This window comes from Euprymna scolopes, chromosome 26, assembly GCF_053919585.1.
Source record: "Euprymna scolopes isolate OS-2025 chromosome 26, ASM5391958v1, whole genome shotgun sequence".
NCBI lineage: Eukaryota > Metazoa > Mollusca > Cephalopoda > Sepiida > Sepiolidae > Euprymna > Euprymna scolopes.
The window spans coordinates 98,287,520-98,307,258 of NC_136507.1; positions in this window are offsets into that span (position 1 = coordinate 98,287,520).

Consider the following 19,739-nt stretch of genomic DNA (forward strand, 5'->3'; position numbering starts at 1 on the left):
AGAAAGTTAGTTAAATTTCCATTCGCACAAGTAAAATCCAAGGGAATCGCGTAATTGGAAGATGGTCCAAAGTAATCCAAAAGGCAGAAATCTGTGGAATAATTCACAAATAGGCACAAGGAAAAGGGAATATTATTAAAAGAAAGATAAAATGTGTGTAAAAATAGGAATAGAAGAAATTTACAACTCGACTGTCGGGGCAAGGCTGAATTAAGAAAAATGAATGAAAAAGAAGAAGAAGAAGAAAAAAATGAGTGAAGAAAAAAATGAGTGAAGAAAAAAAAAGTTGAAAGGTGATTGAACTAAATTTAAAATAGAAAAACAAATGTCAAAATGAGCCAGAAAAGATTACGTTAAAGGCGCCAAAATATTAAGCAAAAAAGAGGTCAACTGAAATGTACAAGGTATTATTTAAGAATTAAATTATCAGCAGGAGTTATTGAAGGACACCAAATGAAATAAGAAGAAATATAAAATATAAAAAGGATATATATATATATATATATATATATATATATATATATACAACAAACACACCCACACCCATATACATACATATGAGTAAATAGATGAATAAATAAAAAATAAAAAGTTAAAAAGAAATTTTAAGGGGAAAGGAAGGCCAGTATCTGCAGATTCCGGATAAAGCAAGTAAGTGTGTAAGTAAATAAGTAAGTATGTAAGTAAGTAAGTAAGTATGTAAGTAAATGCATAAAGTATAAGTAAACATGCATGCAGAATATAAAGGTTGATATATTTGATAGATAGGAATATTTAAACGCCAAACAAAGAATAAATAAATAATTACAATAAAAAATGATAAAGTTATAAAGTATTTTTTCTTTTTAGATTTTCACCCCAAACAAGGCACATTGCCACTTTGGTGTAGGGGGCTACTATCAGGGGTAAAATCTACTGGGGTACTATGTAGGGATTTGGGCAGCAGGTGTTTGTATTAAGAAAGTATGTAGAAAAACGATAAAGTTATAGAAAAGAATATATATATATATATATATATATATATATATATATATATATATATATATATATATATATATATATATCTGAAAGGTTAAATTAATGACTATGTAATTTCAAATTTACTATAATCAAATTTGGACTTATGTTTGCAGAAAGAGATCAGTTCGTTTTTAGAGTTTATTATATTTCTACTTTGAGGGAAGTAATTATAGTTATAGCTTCGGTTGTGCAGAGGCGACATGACTTAGAGCCTGGAGTATAAGACTTAACCTTTTTTAGGATAGTTCATTTTATTGAGAAAGGGGTATTGTTAGAATTAAGTGTTTTAATTAAAGTGGTTAGAGAAGTTCCTTGGTTATTATTAGAATTTTGGTTGTTAAAAGAAGGAATGTGATTTGATATTCTTTTCTTAATAAATGTTGAAGTAGCGCCGATATATGCATGTACTTTATCAAAAGCTCGAAGTCTGAAATTAATATTAATTTGCTGATTTGTATTAGGGAAATAGTTTGAATTTTGTTTATTGTGATGAACAAAGGATGGGACAATGATTGTACGAGGACTGTTTTGGAGGGGATAATGAGTGTTGTTAGTGTTAGGATGGCTATTAGGAGAAATATTATTATCCTCATTAATATTATTATTATTGCTAGTTGTATGATTATAGATGGAGGGGCTGCTTGTGTGGTATATTTGACTATAGTGACTATATCAGATGGGGATGGGAAGAGGAATAACTAGAAGACAAAATATTCGTGTCTGTTATGGGAGGATTGCGTGGAAGTTCTGTAATTGTGCATGAATATATAACATCTTTATGGATGCAATCATTATTGAGTGGGCAAAAATCCGATCCCGCATTTTGCTAAACCCTACTCTCTGATGAGAAGGAAAATATTTCTTCGAAATTCCGCGGCTTAAGGACTATCCACTTATTTAGTGTTTCCTTTTTAAAATTAAATGTGTTTTTAACTATTTTTCAATGTGTTTATTAACTACTTGTTCTTATATATATATAGTGATGGGATGATTCCAATACAGTTACTTTTTTCCGATTCCGATTCTTTATAAATCTCTAAATATTTAACTATATAGTGGTTATTTTTTCCGATTATTGTAAAAAGACATGTTAAATATGATAATATTTCTCAATATTTTCTCAAACGTAAAAATAAACTTGTGAGGGATGATCTATAAATTTTTACTTTTACTGGTAGTTCAAAACCAATAAATATTATTTTATCGTTACTACCGTCAGTGGAAGATTTTGCTTTAAACAAAATCAAATTAAAAATAAACACAAATTCTTCCAATCCCAATTCCTCGAAAAGCTCCGATTTGTTCGATTCCCGATTCCGATTAATCGTCCCAACACTAATATGAATATCTATCATATGAGTGGTTTGAAAAGAATTAATTTAAATAACAGCCCATTAACTCCTATTTTAGTTTTAGTGGCTTTCGGGCCTTGATAAACGATGACGCAAATAAAAAAAAATAGTATCTTTTTTTCATGCATTCCAATTGTTTGATTTGATAAGAAAATAGTATCTTTTTTATACATTCTATTTGTTTAATTTGATAAAAAATAGTATCTTTTTTCATACATTCCATTTGCTTAATTTGATAAAAAATAATATCTTTTTTTCATACATTCCATTTGTTTAATTTGATAAAAAATAGTATCTTTTTTCATACATTCCATTTGCTTAATTTGATAAAAAATAATATCTTTTTTTCATACATTCCATTTGTTTAATTTGATAAGAAAATAGTATCTTTTTTCATACATTCTATTTAATTTGATAAAAAAAATAGTATCTTTTTTTCATACATTCCATTTGTTTAATTTGATAAAAAATAGTATCTTTTTTCATACATTCCATTTGTTTAATTTGATTAAAAATAATATCTTTTTTCATACATTCCATTTGTTTAATTTGATAAAAAATAATATCTTTTTTCATACATTCTATTTGTTTAATTTGATAAAACAATAGTATCTTTTTTCATACATTCTATTTAATTTGATAAAAAAAATAGTATCTTTTTTTCATACATTCCATTTGTTTAATTTGATAAAAAATAATATCTTTTTTCATACATTCCATTTGTTTAATTTGATAAAAAATAATATCTTTTTTCATACATTCCATTTGTTTAATTTGATAAAAAATAATATCTTTTTTCATACATTTCATTTGTTTAATTTGATAAAAAATAGTATCTTTTTTCATACATTCTATTTAATTTGATAAAAAAAATAGTATCTTTTTTTCATACATTCTATTTGTTTAATTTGATAAAAAAATAGTATCTTTTTTTCATACATTCTATTTATTTAATTTGATAAAAAATAATATCTTTTTTTCATACATTCCATTTGTTTAATTTGATAAAAAATAGTATCTTTTTTTCATGCATTCCATTTGCTTAATTTGATAAAAAATAGTATCTTTTTTTCACACATTCCATTTGTTTAATTTGATAAAAAATAGTATATTTTTTTATACATTTCATTTGTTTAATTTGATAAAAAATAGTATCTATTTTCATACATTCCATTTGTTTAATTTGATAAAAAAATAGTATCTTTTTTTCATACATCTCATTTGTTTGATTTGATAAAAAAGTAGTATCGTTTTTTTTCATACATTCCATTTGTTTAATTTGATAAAAAAGTTTTTTTTTCATGCATTCCATTTGTTTAATTTGATAAAAAAATAATATCTTTTTTCATGCATTCCATTTGTTTAATTTGATAAACAATAGTATCTTTTTTCATACATTCCATTTGTTTAATTTGATAAAAAAATAGTATCTTTTTTTTCATACATTCTATTTGTTTAATTTGATAAAAAAATATTATCTTTTTTTCATACATTCCATTTGTTTAATTTGATAAAAAATAGTATCTTTTTTTCATACATTCTATTTGTTTAATTTGATAAAAAAATAGTATCTTTTTTTCATACATTCCATTTGTTTAATTTGATAAAAAAGTTTTTTTCATGCATTCCATTTGTTTAATTTGATAAAAATAGTATCTATTTTCATATATTCTATTTGTTTAATTTGATAAAAAATAGTATCTTTTTTTCATACATTCCATTTGTTTAATTTGATTAAAAATAGTATCTATTTTCATACATTCTATTTGTTTAATTTGATAAAAAATAGTATCTTTTTTTCATACATTTCATTTGTTTGATTTGATAAAAAAGTAGTATCTTTTTTTTCATACATTCCATTTGTTTAATTTGATAAAAAATAGTATCTTTTTTTCATACATTCTATTTGTTTAATTTGATAAAAAAATAGTATCTTTGTTCATACATTCTATTTGTTTAATTATATAAAAAAATAGTAGGGTTTTTCATACATTCTATTTGTTTAATTTGATAAAAAATAGTATCTTTTTTCATACATTCCATTTGTTTAATTTAATAAAAAATAGTATCTTTTTTCATACATTCTATTTGTTTAATTTGATAAAAAAATAGTATCTTTTTTCATTCATTCTAGTTGTTTAATTTGATAAAAAAAAAAGTATCTTTTTTTCATACATTCCATTTGTTTAATTTGATAAAAAATAGTATCTTTTTCCATACATTCTATTTGTTTATTTGATAAAAAATAGTATCTTTTTTCATACATTCTATTTGTTTAATTTGATAAAAAATAGTATCTTTTTTCATACATTCTATTTGTTTAATTTGATAAAAAAATAGTATCTTTTTTTCATACATTCTATTTGTTTAATTTGATAAAAAATAGTATCTTTTTTTCATAAATTCCATTTGTTTAATTTGATAAAAAATAGTATCTTTTTTTCATACATTCTATTTGTTTAATTTGATAAAAAATAGTATCTTTTTTTCATAAATTCCATTTGTTTAATTTGATAAAAAAATAGTATCTTTTTTCATACATTCTATTTGTTTAATTTGATAAAAAATAGTATCTTTGTTTCATACATTCTATTTGTTTAATTTGATAAAAAATAGTATCTTTTTTTCATAAATTCCATTTGTTTAATTTGATAAAAAAATAGTATCCTTTTTTCATTCATTCTATTTGTTTAATTTGATAAAAAATAGTATATTTTTTCATACATTCTATTTGTTTAATTTGATAAAAAATAGTATCTATTTTTTCATACATTTCATTTGTTTAATTTGATAAAAAAATAGTATCTTTTTTTCATTCATTCTATTTGTTTAATTTGATAAAAAAATAGTTTTTTTTTCATACATTCTATTTGTTTAATTTGATAAAAAAATAGTATCTTTTTTTCATACATTCCATTTGTTTAATTTGATAAAAAAATAGTATCTTTTTTCATACATTCTATTTGTTTAATTTGATAAACAAATAGTATCTTTTTTCATTCATTCTATTTGTTTAATTTGATAAAAAAATAGTATCTTTGTTCATACATTCTATTTGTTTAATTTGATAAAAAAATAGTATCGTTTTTCATACATTCTATTTGTTTAATTTGATAAAAAATCGTATCTTTTTTCATACATTCCATTTGTTTAATTTGATAAAAAATAGTATCTTTTTTCATACATTCTATTTGTTTAATTTGATAAAAAATAGTATCTTTTTTCATACATTCCATTTGTTTGATTTGATAAAAAATAGTATCTTTTTTCATACATTCCATTTGTTTAATTTTAAAAAAATAGTATCTTTTTTCATACATTCTATTTGTTTAATTTGATAAAAAATAGTATCTTTTTTTCATGCATTCCATTTGTTTGATTTGATAAAAAATAGTATCTTTTTTTCATACATTCCATTTGTTTAATTTGATAAAAAAATAGTATCTTTTTTTCATTCATTCTATTTGTTTAATTTGATAAAAAAAATAGTATCTTTTTTTCATACATTCCATTTGTTTGATTTGATAAAAAATAGTATCTTTTTTCATACATTCTATTTGTTTAATTTGATAAAAAAATGGTATCTTTTTTCATACATTCTATTTGTTTAATTTGATAAAAAATAGTATCTTTTTTCATACATTCTATTTGTTTAATTTGATAAAAAATAGTATCTTTTTTCATACATTCTATTTGTTTAATTTGATAAAAAATACTATCTTTTTTCATACATTCTATTTGTTTAATTTGATAAGAAATAGTATCTTTTTTTCATACAATCTATTTGTTGAATTTGATAAAAAAATAGTATCGTTTTTCATACATTCTATTTGTTTAATGTGATAAAAAATAGTATCTTTTTTTCATACATTCCATTTGTTTAATTTGATAAAAAATAGTATCTTTTTCCATACATTCTATTTGTTTAATTTGATAAAAAAATAGTATCTTTTTTCATACATTCTATTTGTTTAATTTGATAAAAAAATAGTATCTTTTTTCATTCATTCTATTTGTTTAATTTGATAAAAAAAATAGTATCTTTTTTTCATACATTCCATTTGTTTAATTTGATAAAAAATAGTATCTTTTTCCATACATTCTATTTGTTTAATTTGATAAAAAATAGTATCTTTTTTCATACATTCCATTTGTTTAATTTGATAAAAACATGGTATCTTTTTTCATACATTCTATTTGTTTAATTTGATAGAAAAATAGTATCTTTTTTTCATACATTCTATTTGTTTAATTTGATAAAAAATAGTATCTTTTTTTCATAAATTTCATTTGTTTAATTTGATAAAAAATAGTATCTTTTTTTCATACATTCTATTTGTTCATTTTGATAAAAAATAGTATCTTTTTTTCATAAATTCCATTTGTTTAATTTGATAAAAAAATAGTATCTTTTTTCATACATTCTATTTGTTTAATTTGATAAAAAAAAGTATCTTTTTTTCATACATTCTATTTGTTTAATTTGATAAAAAAAAGTATCTTTTTTTCATAAATTCCATTTATTTAATTTGATAAAAAAATAGTATCCTTTTTTCATACATTCCATTTGTTTAATTTGATAAAAAATAGTATCTTTTTTCATACATTCTATTTGTTTAATTTGATAAAAAATAGTATCTATTTTTTCATACATTTCATTTGTTTAATTTGATAAAAAAATAGTATCTTTTTTCATACATTCTATTTGTTTAATTTGATAAAAAAATAGTATCTTTTTTCATTCATTCTATTTGTTTAATTTGATAAAAAAAACGTTTTTTTTTCATGCATTCCATTTGTTTAATTTGATAAAAAAATAATATCTTTTTTCATGCATTCCATTAGTTTGATTTGATAAAAAATAGTATCTTTTTTCATACATTCCATTTGTTTAATTTTAAAAAATAGTATCTTTTTTCATACATTCTATTTGTTTGATTTGATAAAAAATAGTATCTTTTTTCATGCATTCCATTTGTTTGATTTGATAAAAAAATAGTATCTTTTTTCATTCATTCTATTTGTTTAATTTGATAAAAAAAATAGTATCTTTTTTTCATACATTCCATTTGTTTGATTTGATAAAAAATAGTATCTTTTTTCATACATTCTATTTGTTTAATTTGATAAAAAAATAGTATCTTTTTTCATACATTCTATTTGTTTAATTTGATAAAAAAAGTATCTTTTTTCATACATTCTATTTGTTTAATTTGATAAAAAATAGTATCTTTTTTCATACATTCTATTTGTTTAATTTGATAAAAAATAGTATCTTTTTTCATACATTCTATTTGTTTAATTTGATAAAAAATAGTATCTTTTTTTAATACATTCTATTTGTTTAATTTGATAAAAAAATAGTATCTTTGTTCATACATTCTATTTGTTGAATTTGATAAAAAAATAGTATCGTTTTTCATACATTCTATTTGTTTAATTTGATAGAAAATAGTATCTTTTTTCATACATTCCATTTGTTTAATTTGATAAAAAATAGTATCTTTTTTCATACATTCTATTTGTTTAATTTGATAAAAAAATAGTATCTTTTTTCATACATTCTATTTGTTTAATTTGATAAAAAAATAGTATCTTTTTTCATTCATTCTATTTGTTTAATTTGATAAAAAAAATAGTATCTTTTTTTCATACATTCCATTTGTTTAATTTGATAAAAAATAGTATCTTTTTCCATACATTCTATTTGTTTAATTTGATAAAAAATAGTATCTTTTTTCATACATTCCATTTGTTTAATTTGATAAAAACATGGTATCTTTTTTCATACATTCTATTTGTTTAATTTGATAGAAAAATAGTATCTTTTTTTCATACATTCCATTTGTTTAATTTGATAAAAAATAGTATCTTATTTTCATAAATTTCATTTGTTTAATTTGATAAAAAATAGTATCTTTTTTTCATACATTCTATTTGTTTAATTTGATAAAAAATAGTATCTTTTTTTCATAAATTCCATTTGTTTAATTTGATAAAAAAATAGTATCTTTTTTCATACATTCTATTTGTTTAATTTGATAAAAAAATAGTATCTTTTTTTCATACATTCTATTTGTTTAATTTGATAAAAAATAGTATCTTTTTTCATAAATTCTATTTGTTTAATTTGATAAAAAAATAGTATCCTTTTTTCATACATTCCATTTGTTTAATTTGATAAAAAATAGTATCTTTTTTCATACATTCTATTTGTTTAATTTGATAAAAAATAGTATCTATTTTTTCATACATTTCATTTGTTTAATTTGATAAAAAAATAGTATCTTTTTTTCATTTATTCTATTTGTTTAATTTGATAAAAAAATAGTTTTTTTTTCATACATTCTATTTGTTTAATTTGATAAAAAAATAGTATCTTTTTTTCATACATTCCATTTGTTTAATTTGATAAAAAAATAGTATCTTTTTCCATACATTCTATTTGTTTAATTTGATAAAAAAATAGTATCTTTTTTCATTCATTCTATTTGTTTAATTTGATAAAAAAATAGTATCTTTTTTTCATACATTTCATTTGTTTAATTTGATAAAAAAATAGTATCTTGTTTTCATACATTCTATTTGTTTAATTTGATAAAAAATAGTATCTTTTTTTCATAAATTCCATTTGTTTAATTTGATAAAAAAATAGTATCCTTTTTTCATTCATTCTATTTGTTTAATTTGATAAAAAATAGTATCTTTTTTCATACATTCTATTTGTTTAATTTGATAAAAAATAGTATCTATTTTTTCATACATTTCATTTGTTTAATTTGATAAAAAAATAGTATCTTTTTTTCATTAATTCTATTTGTTTAATTTGATAAAAAAATAGTTTTTTTTTCATACATTCTATTTGTTTAATTTGATAAAAAAAAAGTATCTTTTTTTCATACATTCCATTTGTTTAATTTGATAAAAAAATAGTATCTTTTTTCATACATTCTATTTGTTTAATTTGATAAAAAAATAGTATCTTTTTTCATTCATTCTATTTGTTTAATTTGATAAAAAAATAGTATCTTTGTTCATACATTCTATTTGTTTAATTTGATAAAAAAATAGTATCGTTTTTCATACATTCTATTTGTTTAATTTGATAAAAAATAGTATCTTTTTTCATACATTCCATTTGTTTAATTTGATAAAAAATAGTATCTTTTTTCATACATTCTATTTGTTTAATTTGATAAAAAAATAGTATCTTTTTTCATACATTCTATTTGTTTAATTTGATAAAAAAATAGTATCTTTTTTCATTCATTCTATTTGTTTAATTTGATAAAAAAAATAGTATCTTTTTTTCATACATTCCATTTGTTTAATTTGATAAAAAATAGTATCTTTTTCCATACATTCTATTTGTTTAATTTGATAAAAAAATAGTATCTTTTTTCATACATTCTATTTGTTTAATTTGATAAAAACATGGTATCTTTTTTCATACATTCTATTTGTTTAATTTGATAGAAAAATAGTATCTTTTTTTCATACATTCTATTTGTTTAATTTGATAAAAAATAGTATCTTTTTTTCATAAATTCCATTTGTTTAACTTGATAAAAAAATAGTATCTTTTTTTCATACATTATATTTGTTTAATTTGATAAAAAATAGTATCTTTTTTCATAAATTCCATTTGTTTAATTTGATAAAAAAATAGTATCTTTTTTCATACATTCTATTTGTTTAATTTGATAAAAAAATAGTATCTTTTTTTCATACATTCTATTTGTTTAATTTGATAAAAAATAGTATCTTTTTTTCATAAATTCCATTTGTTTAATTTGATAAAAAAATAGTATCCTTTTTTCATACATTCCATTTGTTTAATTTGATAAAAAATAGTATCTTTTTTCATACATTCCATTTGTTTGATTTGATAAAAAATAGTATCTTTTTTCATACATTCCATTTGTTTAATTTTAAAAAAATAGTATCTTTTTTCATACATTCTATTTGTTTAATTTGATAAAAAATAGTATCTTTTTTTCATGCATTCCATTTGTTTGATTTGATAAAAAATAGTATCTTTTTTTCATACATTCCATTTGTTTAATTTGATAAAAAAATAGTATCTTTTTTTCATTCATTCTATTTGTTTAATTTGATAAAAAAAATAGTATCTTTTTTTCATACATTCCATTTGTTTGATTTGATAAAAAATAGTATCTTTTTTCATACATTCTATTTGTTTAATTTGATAAAAAAATAGTATCTTTTTTCATACATTCTATTTGTTTAATTTGATAAAAAATAGTATCTTTTTTCATACATTCTATTTGTTTAATTTGATAAAAAATAGTATCTTTTTTCATACATTCTATTTGTTTAATTTGATAAAAAATAGTATCTTTTTTCATACATTCTATTTGTTTAATTTGATAAGAAATAGTATCTTTTTTTCATACAATCTATTTGTTTAATTTGATAAAAAAATAGTATCTTTGTTCATACATTCTATTTGTTGAATTTGATAAAAAAATAGTATCGTTTTTCATACATTCTATTTGTTTAATGTGATAAATAATAGTATCTTTTTTCATACATTCCATTTGTTTAATTTGATAAAAAATAGTATCTTTTTTCATACATTCTATTTGTTTAATTTGATAAAAAAATAGTATCTTTTTTCATACATTCTATTTGTTTAATTTGATAAAAAAATAGTATCTTTTTTCATTCATTCTATTTGTTTAATTTGATAAAAAAAATAGTATCTTTTTTTCATACATTCCATTTGTTTAATTTGATAAAAAATAGTATCTTTTTCCATACATTCTATTTGTTTAATTTGATAAAAAATAGTATCTTTTTTCATACATTCCATTTGTTTAATTTGATAAAAACATGGTATCTTTTTTCATACATTCTATTTGTTTAATTTGATAGAAAAATAGTATCTTTTTTTCATACATTCTATTTGTTTAATTTGATAAAAAATAGTATCTTTTTTTCATAAATTTCATTTGTTTAATTTGATAAAAAATAGTATCTTTTTTTCATACATTCTATTTGTTCATTTTGATAAAAAATAGTATCTTTTTTTCATAAATTCCATTTGTTTAATTTGATAAAAAAATAGTATCTTTTTTCATACATTCTATTTGTTTAATTTGATAAAAAAATAGTATCTTTTTTTCATACATTCTATTTGTTTAATTTGATAAAAAATAGTATCTTTTTTTCATAAATTCCATTTATTTAATTTGATAAAAAAATAGTATCCTTTTTTCATACATTCCATTTGTTTAATTTGATAAAAAATAGTATCTTTTTTCATACATTCTATTTGTTTAATTTGATAAAAAAAAGTATCTATTTTTTCATACATTTCATTTGTTTAATTTGATAAAAAAATAGTATCTTTTTTTCATTCATTCTATTTGTTTAATTTGATAAAAAAATAGTTTTTTTTTCATACATTCTATTTGTTTAATTTGATAAAAAAATAGTATCTTTTTTTCATACATTCCATTTGTTTAATTTGATAAAAAAATAGTATCTTTTTTCATACATTCTATTTGTTTAATTTGATAAAAAAATAGTATCTTTTTTCATTCATTCTATTTGTTTAATTTGATAAAAAAATAGTATCTTTTTTTCATACATTCCATTTGTTTAATTTGATAAAAAATAGTATCTTTTTTCATACATTCTATTTGTTTAATTTGATAAAAAAATAGTATCTTGTTTTCATACATTCTATTTGTTTAATTTGATAAAAAATAGTATCTTTTTTTCATAAATTCCATTTGTTTAATTTGATAAAAAATCGTATCCTTTTTTCATACATTCCATTTGTTTAATTTGATAAAAAATAGTATCTTTTTTCATACATTCTATTTGTTTAATTTGATAAAAAATAGTATCTTTTTTTCATACATTTCATTTGTTTGATTTGATAAAAAAATAGTATCTTTTTTTCATACATTCCATCTGTTTAATTTGATAAAAAATAGTATCTTTTTTATACATTCTATTTGTTTAATTTGATAAAAAATAGTATCTTTTTTTCATGCATTTCATTTGCTTGATTTGATAAAAAAGTAGTATCGTTTTTTTTCATACATTCTATTTGTTTAATTTGATAAAAAAACGTTTTTTTTCATGCATTCCATTTGTTTAATTTGATAAAAAAATAATATCTTTTTTCATGCATTCCATTTGTTTGATTTGATAAAAAATAGTATCTTTTTTCATACATTCCATTTGTTTAATTTTAAAAAAATAGTATCTTTTTTCATACATTCTATTTGTTTAATTTGATAAAAAATAGTAATTTTTTTTCATGCATTCCATTTGTTTGATTTGATAAAAAATAGTATCTTTTTTTCATACATTCCATTTGTTTAATTTGATAAAAAAATAGTATCTTTTTTCATTCATTCTATTTGTTTAATTTGATAAAAAAATAGTATCTTTTTTTCATACATTCCATTTGTTTGATTTGATAAAAAATAGTATCTTTTTTCATACATTCTATTTGTTTAATTTGATAAAAAAATAGTATCTTTTTTCATACATTCTATTTGTTTAATTTGATAAAAAATAGTATCTTTTTTCATACATTCTATTTGTTTAATTTGATAAAAAATAGTATCTTTTTTCATACATTCTATTTGTTTAATTTTATAAAAAATAGTATCTTTTTTCATACATTCTATTTGTTTAATTTGATAAAAAATAGTATCTTTTTTTAATACATTCTATTTGTTTAATTTGATAAAAAAATAGTATCTTTGTTCATACATTCTATTTGTTGAATTTGATAAAAAAAAAGTATCGTTTTTCATACATTCTATTTGTTTAATTTGATAGAAAATAGTATCTTTTTTCATACATTCCATTTGTTTAATTTGATAAAAAATAGTATCTTTTTTCATACATTCTATTTGTTTAATTTGATAAAAAAATAGTATCTTTTTTTCATACATTCTATTTGTTTAATTTGATAAAAAAATAGTATCTTTTTTCATTCATTCTATTTGTTTAATTTGATAAAAAAAATAGTATCTTTTTTTCATACATTCCATTTGTTTAATTTGATAAAAAATAGTATCTTTTTCCATACATTCTATTTGTTTAATTTGATAAAAAATAGTATCTTTTTTCATACATTCCATTTGTTTAATTTGATAAAAACATGGTATCTTTTTTCATACATTCTATTTGTTTAATTTGATAGAAAAATAGTATCTTTTTTTCATACATTCTATTTGTTTAATTTGATAAAAAATAGTATTTTTTTTTCATAAATTTCATTTGTTTAATTTGATAAAAAATAGTATCTTTTTTTCATACATTCTATTTGTTCATTTTGATAAAAAATAGTATCTTTTTTTCATAAATTCCATTTGTTTAATTTGATAAAAAAATAGTATCTTTTTTCATACATTCTATTTGTTTAATTTGATAAAAAATAGTATCTATTTTTTCATACATTTCATTTGTTTAATTTGATAAAAAAATAGTATCTTTTTTTCATTCATTCTATTTGTTTAATTTGATAAAAAATAGTATCTTTTTTTCATACATTCTATTTGTTTAATTTGATAAAAAAATAGTATCTTTTTTCATACATTCCATTTGTTTAATTTGATAAAAAAATAGTATCTTTTTCCATACATTCTATTTGTGTAATTTGATAAAAAATAGTATCTTTTTTCATTCATTCTATTTGTTTAATTTGATAAAAAAATAGTATCTTTTTTTCATACATTCCATTTGTTTAATTTGATAAAAAATAGTATCTTTTTTCATACATTCTATTTGTTTAATTTGATAAAAAAATAGTATCTTGTTTTCATACATTCTATTTGTTTAATTTGATAAAAAATAGTATCTTTTTTTCATAAATTCCATTTGTTTAATTTGATAAAAAATCGTATCCTTTTTTCATACATTCCATTTGTTTTATTGATAAAAAATAGTATCTTTTTTCATACATTCTATTTGTTTAATTTGATAAAAAATAGTATCTTTTTTTCATACATTTCATTTGTTTGATTTGATAAAAAAATAGTATCTTTTTTTCATACATTCCATTTGTTTAATTTGATAAAAAATAGTATCTTTTTTATACATTCTATTTGTTTAATTTGATAAAAAATAGTATCTTTTTTTCATGCATTTCATTTGCTTGATTTGATAAAAAAGTAGTATCGTTTTTTTTCATACATTCTATTTGTTTAATTTGATAAAAAAACGTTTTTTTTCATGCATTCCATTTGTTTAATTTGATAAAAAAATAATATCTTTTTTCATGCATTCCATTTGTTTAATTTGATAAAAAATAGTATCTTTTTTTCATACATTCCATTTGTTTAATTTCATAAAAAAATAGTATCTTTTTTTCATTCATTCTATTTGTTTAATTTGATAAAAAAATATTATCTTTTTTTTCATACATTCCATTTGTTTAATTTGATAAAAAATAGTATCTTTTTTTCATGCATTCTATTAGTTTAATTTGATAAAAAAATAGTATCTTTTTTTCATACATTCCATTTGTTTAATTTGATAAAAAAATAGTATCTTTTTTTCATACATTCTATTTGTTTAATTTGATAAAAAATAGTATCTTTTTTTCATACATTTCATTTGCTTGATTTGATAAAAAAGTAGTATCGTTTTTTTTCATACATTCCATTTGTTTAATTTGATAAAAAAGTTTTTTTTTCATGCATTCCATTTGTTTAATTTGATAAAAAATAGTATCTATTTTTTCATGCATTCCATTTGTTTAATTTGATAAAAAATAGTATCTTTTTTCATACATTCTATTTGTTTAATTTGATAAAAATATAGTATCTTTTTTCATACATTCCATTTGTTTAATTTGATAAAAAAATAGTATCTTTTTTCATACATTCTATTTGTTTAATTTGATAAAAAAATAGTATATTTTTTCATACATTCTATTTGTTTAATTTGATAAAAAATAGTATCTTTTTTCATACATTTCATTTGTTTGATTTGATAAAATAAAATAGTATCTTTTTTCATACATTCCATTTGTTTAATTTGATAAAAAAATAGTATCTTTTTTTCATACATTCTATTTGTTTAATTTTTATAAAAAATAGTATCTATTTTTTCATACATTTCATTTGTTTAATTTGATAAAAAAATAGTATCTATTTTTTCATGCATTCCATTTGTTTAATTTGATAAAAAAAACACTCATGGTTGCACTTAGGAACGTGGAACCATGATTCTAGTAATTATTCCTGTAAATATCAGAAAAAAATGAGGGACTTGACATTTGAAGTATTTTGAAGGATATTATTAAAAATACATTTCAAAATTATCGTAAGCTCTTTCATTTTTTTTTCTTTACTTAAGCCTATTTGTTATTATTATTTATTATTTTTTGTACCTACACTTTTCTATGGACTTGTGTGAAAATAATAATATAAATAGTGTAGGTCTTTAGTCAAAAGCCGGAAACCATACGATAACAATTCTTTCTATTCTATTCTATTAAGTTTAGCGACGATTTACAGTATTGCCGTTTGCAATACATACACATTTCGGATGGTAAAGAGATGGTAAAATATCATGAGAGGTGGTAAAAATGTTCATGAACAAATAGTTATTACGTTACGCATGCATATTCGTAATACCGTCCTTTGACCTTTATCTGACAACTTCCATTTTTTTTTAATTTTCACACTTTTGCACTGATTTTCTCCGGCTAAAACCCAAATATAAAGTTTGGCCCGGGTTCGAATATCCTATATATTAAGTTTCATTAATGTCTATAGACAAGCAATTTTTTTAAAACAAATATATAAATATATATACGCATGCATAAATATATATAGAAAGAGGTTTGTGTTTACTATAACCTTATTACGTAAATATTACGCAAGTATAAATCATGTAGAATATCTGCATGAATATAATTACACGTAATAGTTAACTAAAAATGATCATCCCATAAGATAACCGAAAAAAACTAATAGGGAATTAATCAAAATGAATATTTAAAAGAATATGCAAATTAGCTAGGTCTTTTGCACATGAATGCAATTCCATGACCCATATATAACAAAGTTGTATTTTCTTTTTAAATAAATAGAAAAAAGGGTTTTGAATATGAATATCAATACGCACACGCAAAAAATTCACAAGTATATATATATATATATATATACCGCTACTAGTGTTTAGTCGTTTCTTGAATCATCAGTGTAGGGAATCACGATTACCACCAGTCGGGAGATTCGAACTTTGACTCCATTAGCAAGGAACAAACCGCTCGCTCATGTTAACCGCAGTAAGATTAAAATAACATTTATATAAATCGTAAATTTATTTATTTATTTAATATGAATATCAATAGGCAAAGCCCCCAAATTTATAAAAGTATACAGTGCCGGCAAAAAGAAAGTCCGCACTTGTAATTTCCCCAAATACTGTAAATTTAAGTTAAATTTAATGTAACTGTTTAAACAGCATATACCTCATTTGATTCGCCTTTTATTCCTCTATGATTTTACCTGTTCATATTTGACTTTTAATTGAAATATTCTAGTGTTCACGTCAATTTAAAAAAATAACTTCAAAATAGAAAAATGTGTTTTAATATAAATATCAATGCGCGTGCGCGAGCACGCGCGCGCGCGCGCACACACACACACACACACACACACACAAATCAGTTGTTTCTAATGTATTTTATATCCGTTTTGTTCATACATTACAACCGGACTTATGACAAGTGGAAGCGTAAATGATCCTATTAATTATGGGATGTATAGGATTTCCTGAAAACGTCACAAAATAACAACAACAAACAAAACTTGAATTATTTTTTAAGGATATTGTATTCAATGTTATACCAGATTTAAAAATTATCTTCATCTCCTTAGTTTTTTTTTTTTTTTTTTTACTTAAGACTCTTTGTATTTTTTTTTAATCTCCGGTTTTAAATGAAGTTGTGCGAAAACAATTACAAAAAGTAACCGGCGCAGCAGCGCAGCGAGATCCTTAGTCAAAACTCCGGGATCATAAGTAGACAAAAATGAACAAACAAATGAATAAATGAATAAATAAATAACAGTTGAAGATTTGAAATATTTGGTATTCTATGTCATGAAATTTAGCAACGCGTGGGTAGAGAAATTAAGTTAATTCTCGACGCATTTGAAGTGGTTGCTAAGATTTGCAGTACAGATGCATGAAATAAATTGTAGAAGGCGCCATATTGTTTAATTGTATCAGATTTTATAATGAATGATAATTCAAGAAGTATTCTATTTTATTTATTTGAAATGAATTTAATAGGTCTAGTATAAAGTTGAAAGAATTATCCTGAGAGGATAATGTATTTGAGGAATTGCTATTTTTATGTTTCTTTTATGGTCATGAAGTCTTTTCTCAAGTTCAGATTACGTTTTACCAATATTATATTTGATTGCAATTATTGTCGGTTTTTAGGAAAAATTATCATTATTAGTGTTTATTTCATGGTCTTTGATGTAGTTTGTATTGTTGGAATTATAAATAAAAAATCCTAAAAAGTCTCAAAAAAAAAAAAAAAATTCCTGTTTAAATTTTTATTTAGAGCGTTGTAAATTGTTGTAGTATTGGCATGGGTAACTAAAAGATGTTCTAAACTGTGTTTGCCCTCCCCCCCCCCAAATAAACATAGACATACCACGTATTTTCAAAAATTGAAATTATATGTTTACCTCCAAATCAGTCATCTTTAGAAAATCTTAAAATAAAGACGAAATGTTGATGAATATTTAAACAATTTTTGGTTTTTCTTTTTTCATTTTACATCACATTGGATGATTATTTCCATAATTATCATTCATATGTGTGTGTGTGTGTGTGTGTGTGTGTGTGTGTGTGTGTGTGTGTGTGTGTGTGGGTGTGTGTGTTGGATATTCATGATTGGAACTTGGTGGACAAGTCAGTCATAGACTAAAGTGTATTTCCAACAAATATTGTTGGATTGCAGAAAAGTTTCTAAATTTATTAACGTTTCTGTGAGTAGCATTTGGGGGGGGGGCGATGGGTAACTTTGTAGTAAACACATTACTGGTTTATAAAATAACTTGCAATATAAGGTCCGGTAAAAAGAATATACAGCAACGGTATCTACATAAATAAAATAGTAGATGTATGTATGTGTGTAAATATTTAACCGATAAACTTTTAAACAACTAGTTCACATAACACTGAATTAACAAGAAATAGTAATCATACACCAAGGATGATTTATAACGAGTAAAATCTTTGTTTGGATGGATAAATCACGCGTATAAAAAAATACGTCGGCAAGTTGAAATTGAAAATGTTCATTTCAACTTGCCGACATATTTCTATTACTTTTGCGCATACGCAAATTAATTCATAACTTGAAATGGTTTAATTTTAAATCTTTCTTGTTTATCTATCGATAGCTCAAAAAATTGGAAACGCAGCCAGAGCGCTAGATGTTTTGGTTTTGATTCTAATTGATGCCGTCTAAGTTATTTATTTATTTATTTTTAACTTTTGAAATCAGTGCTGTATATCAGGTACAATATAATGTTCAATAGAGAATTGGTTTTGTAATAAAATATGAAATCTGTATGAATTAAAATATATAGAAGCGTATTTTACGACTGGGCAAAGACAGGTTTTTTTTTTATTTTCTTTTACATTCAAACACGAACTTTAAAAAGTCAAAACCGGATTTATTTTTTAATTTCATTTCTTTAAATATTTTAATTATCCTAAAATAAAATAACCAATGATAGAAGTAAAAAAAAAAAAAAAATCCCGAAGAAAACAAATTCTTCAAAGTGAATCAATAAATATGCAATCGATCTCAAATGATATATCAATAGCATTATTATGGTGAACCATGAACCAATACTTTGAAATATTTACTGACACAAAATATAAAATTACATTTTACCTTACAAATTTGGCACAAGGCCATTCAAGAGTGTGGGAAAATGAGTCTCGTTAGTCATCCTTTGTCACCACGATTATAAAATGTCTATCCTACTCTTAACTAGAATAATTTATCACCATAATACCACATTTACCCCAGGGGCTGTACTATATAGAATTTCCGAAATTATTCCATATTTTTAATGAAAATAAATAAATACGTCTATGTACAATTATTTTATTGGTGAGAATCATGAAGAAGGAAAAGAAAACAAAGAATAAAATGTTGGTTATAGAGATTCTCCCAACTCCTTATAAATAATAGATCGCCCACTGTTTTCCGGTTTGTTTTGAACTGAAAACAGCACGTCAATCAAGTGAAGGCGACATCTAAACGACAGAGAAAATATGCCGAGATTTCGAGAGTGGATAATGTCCTTCCAAGATGAATGCAATTTAAGA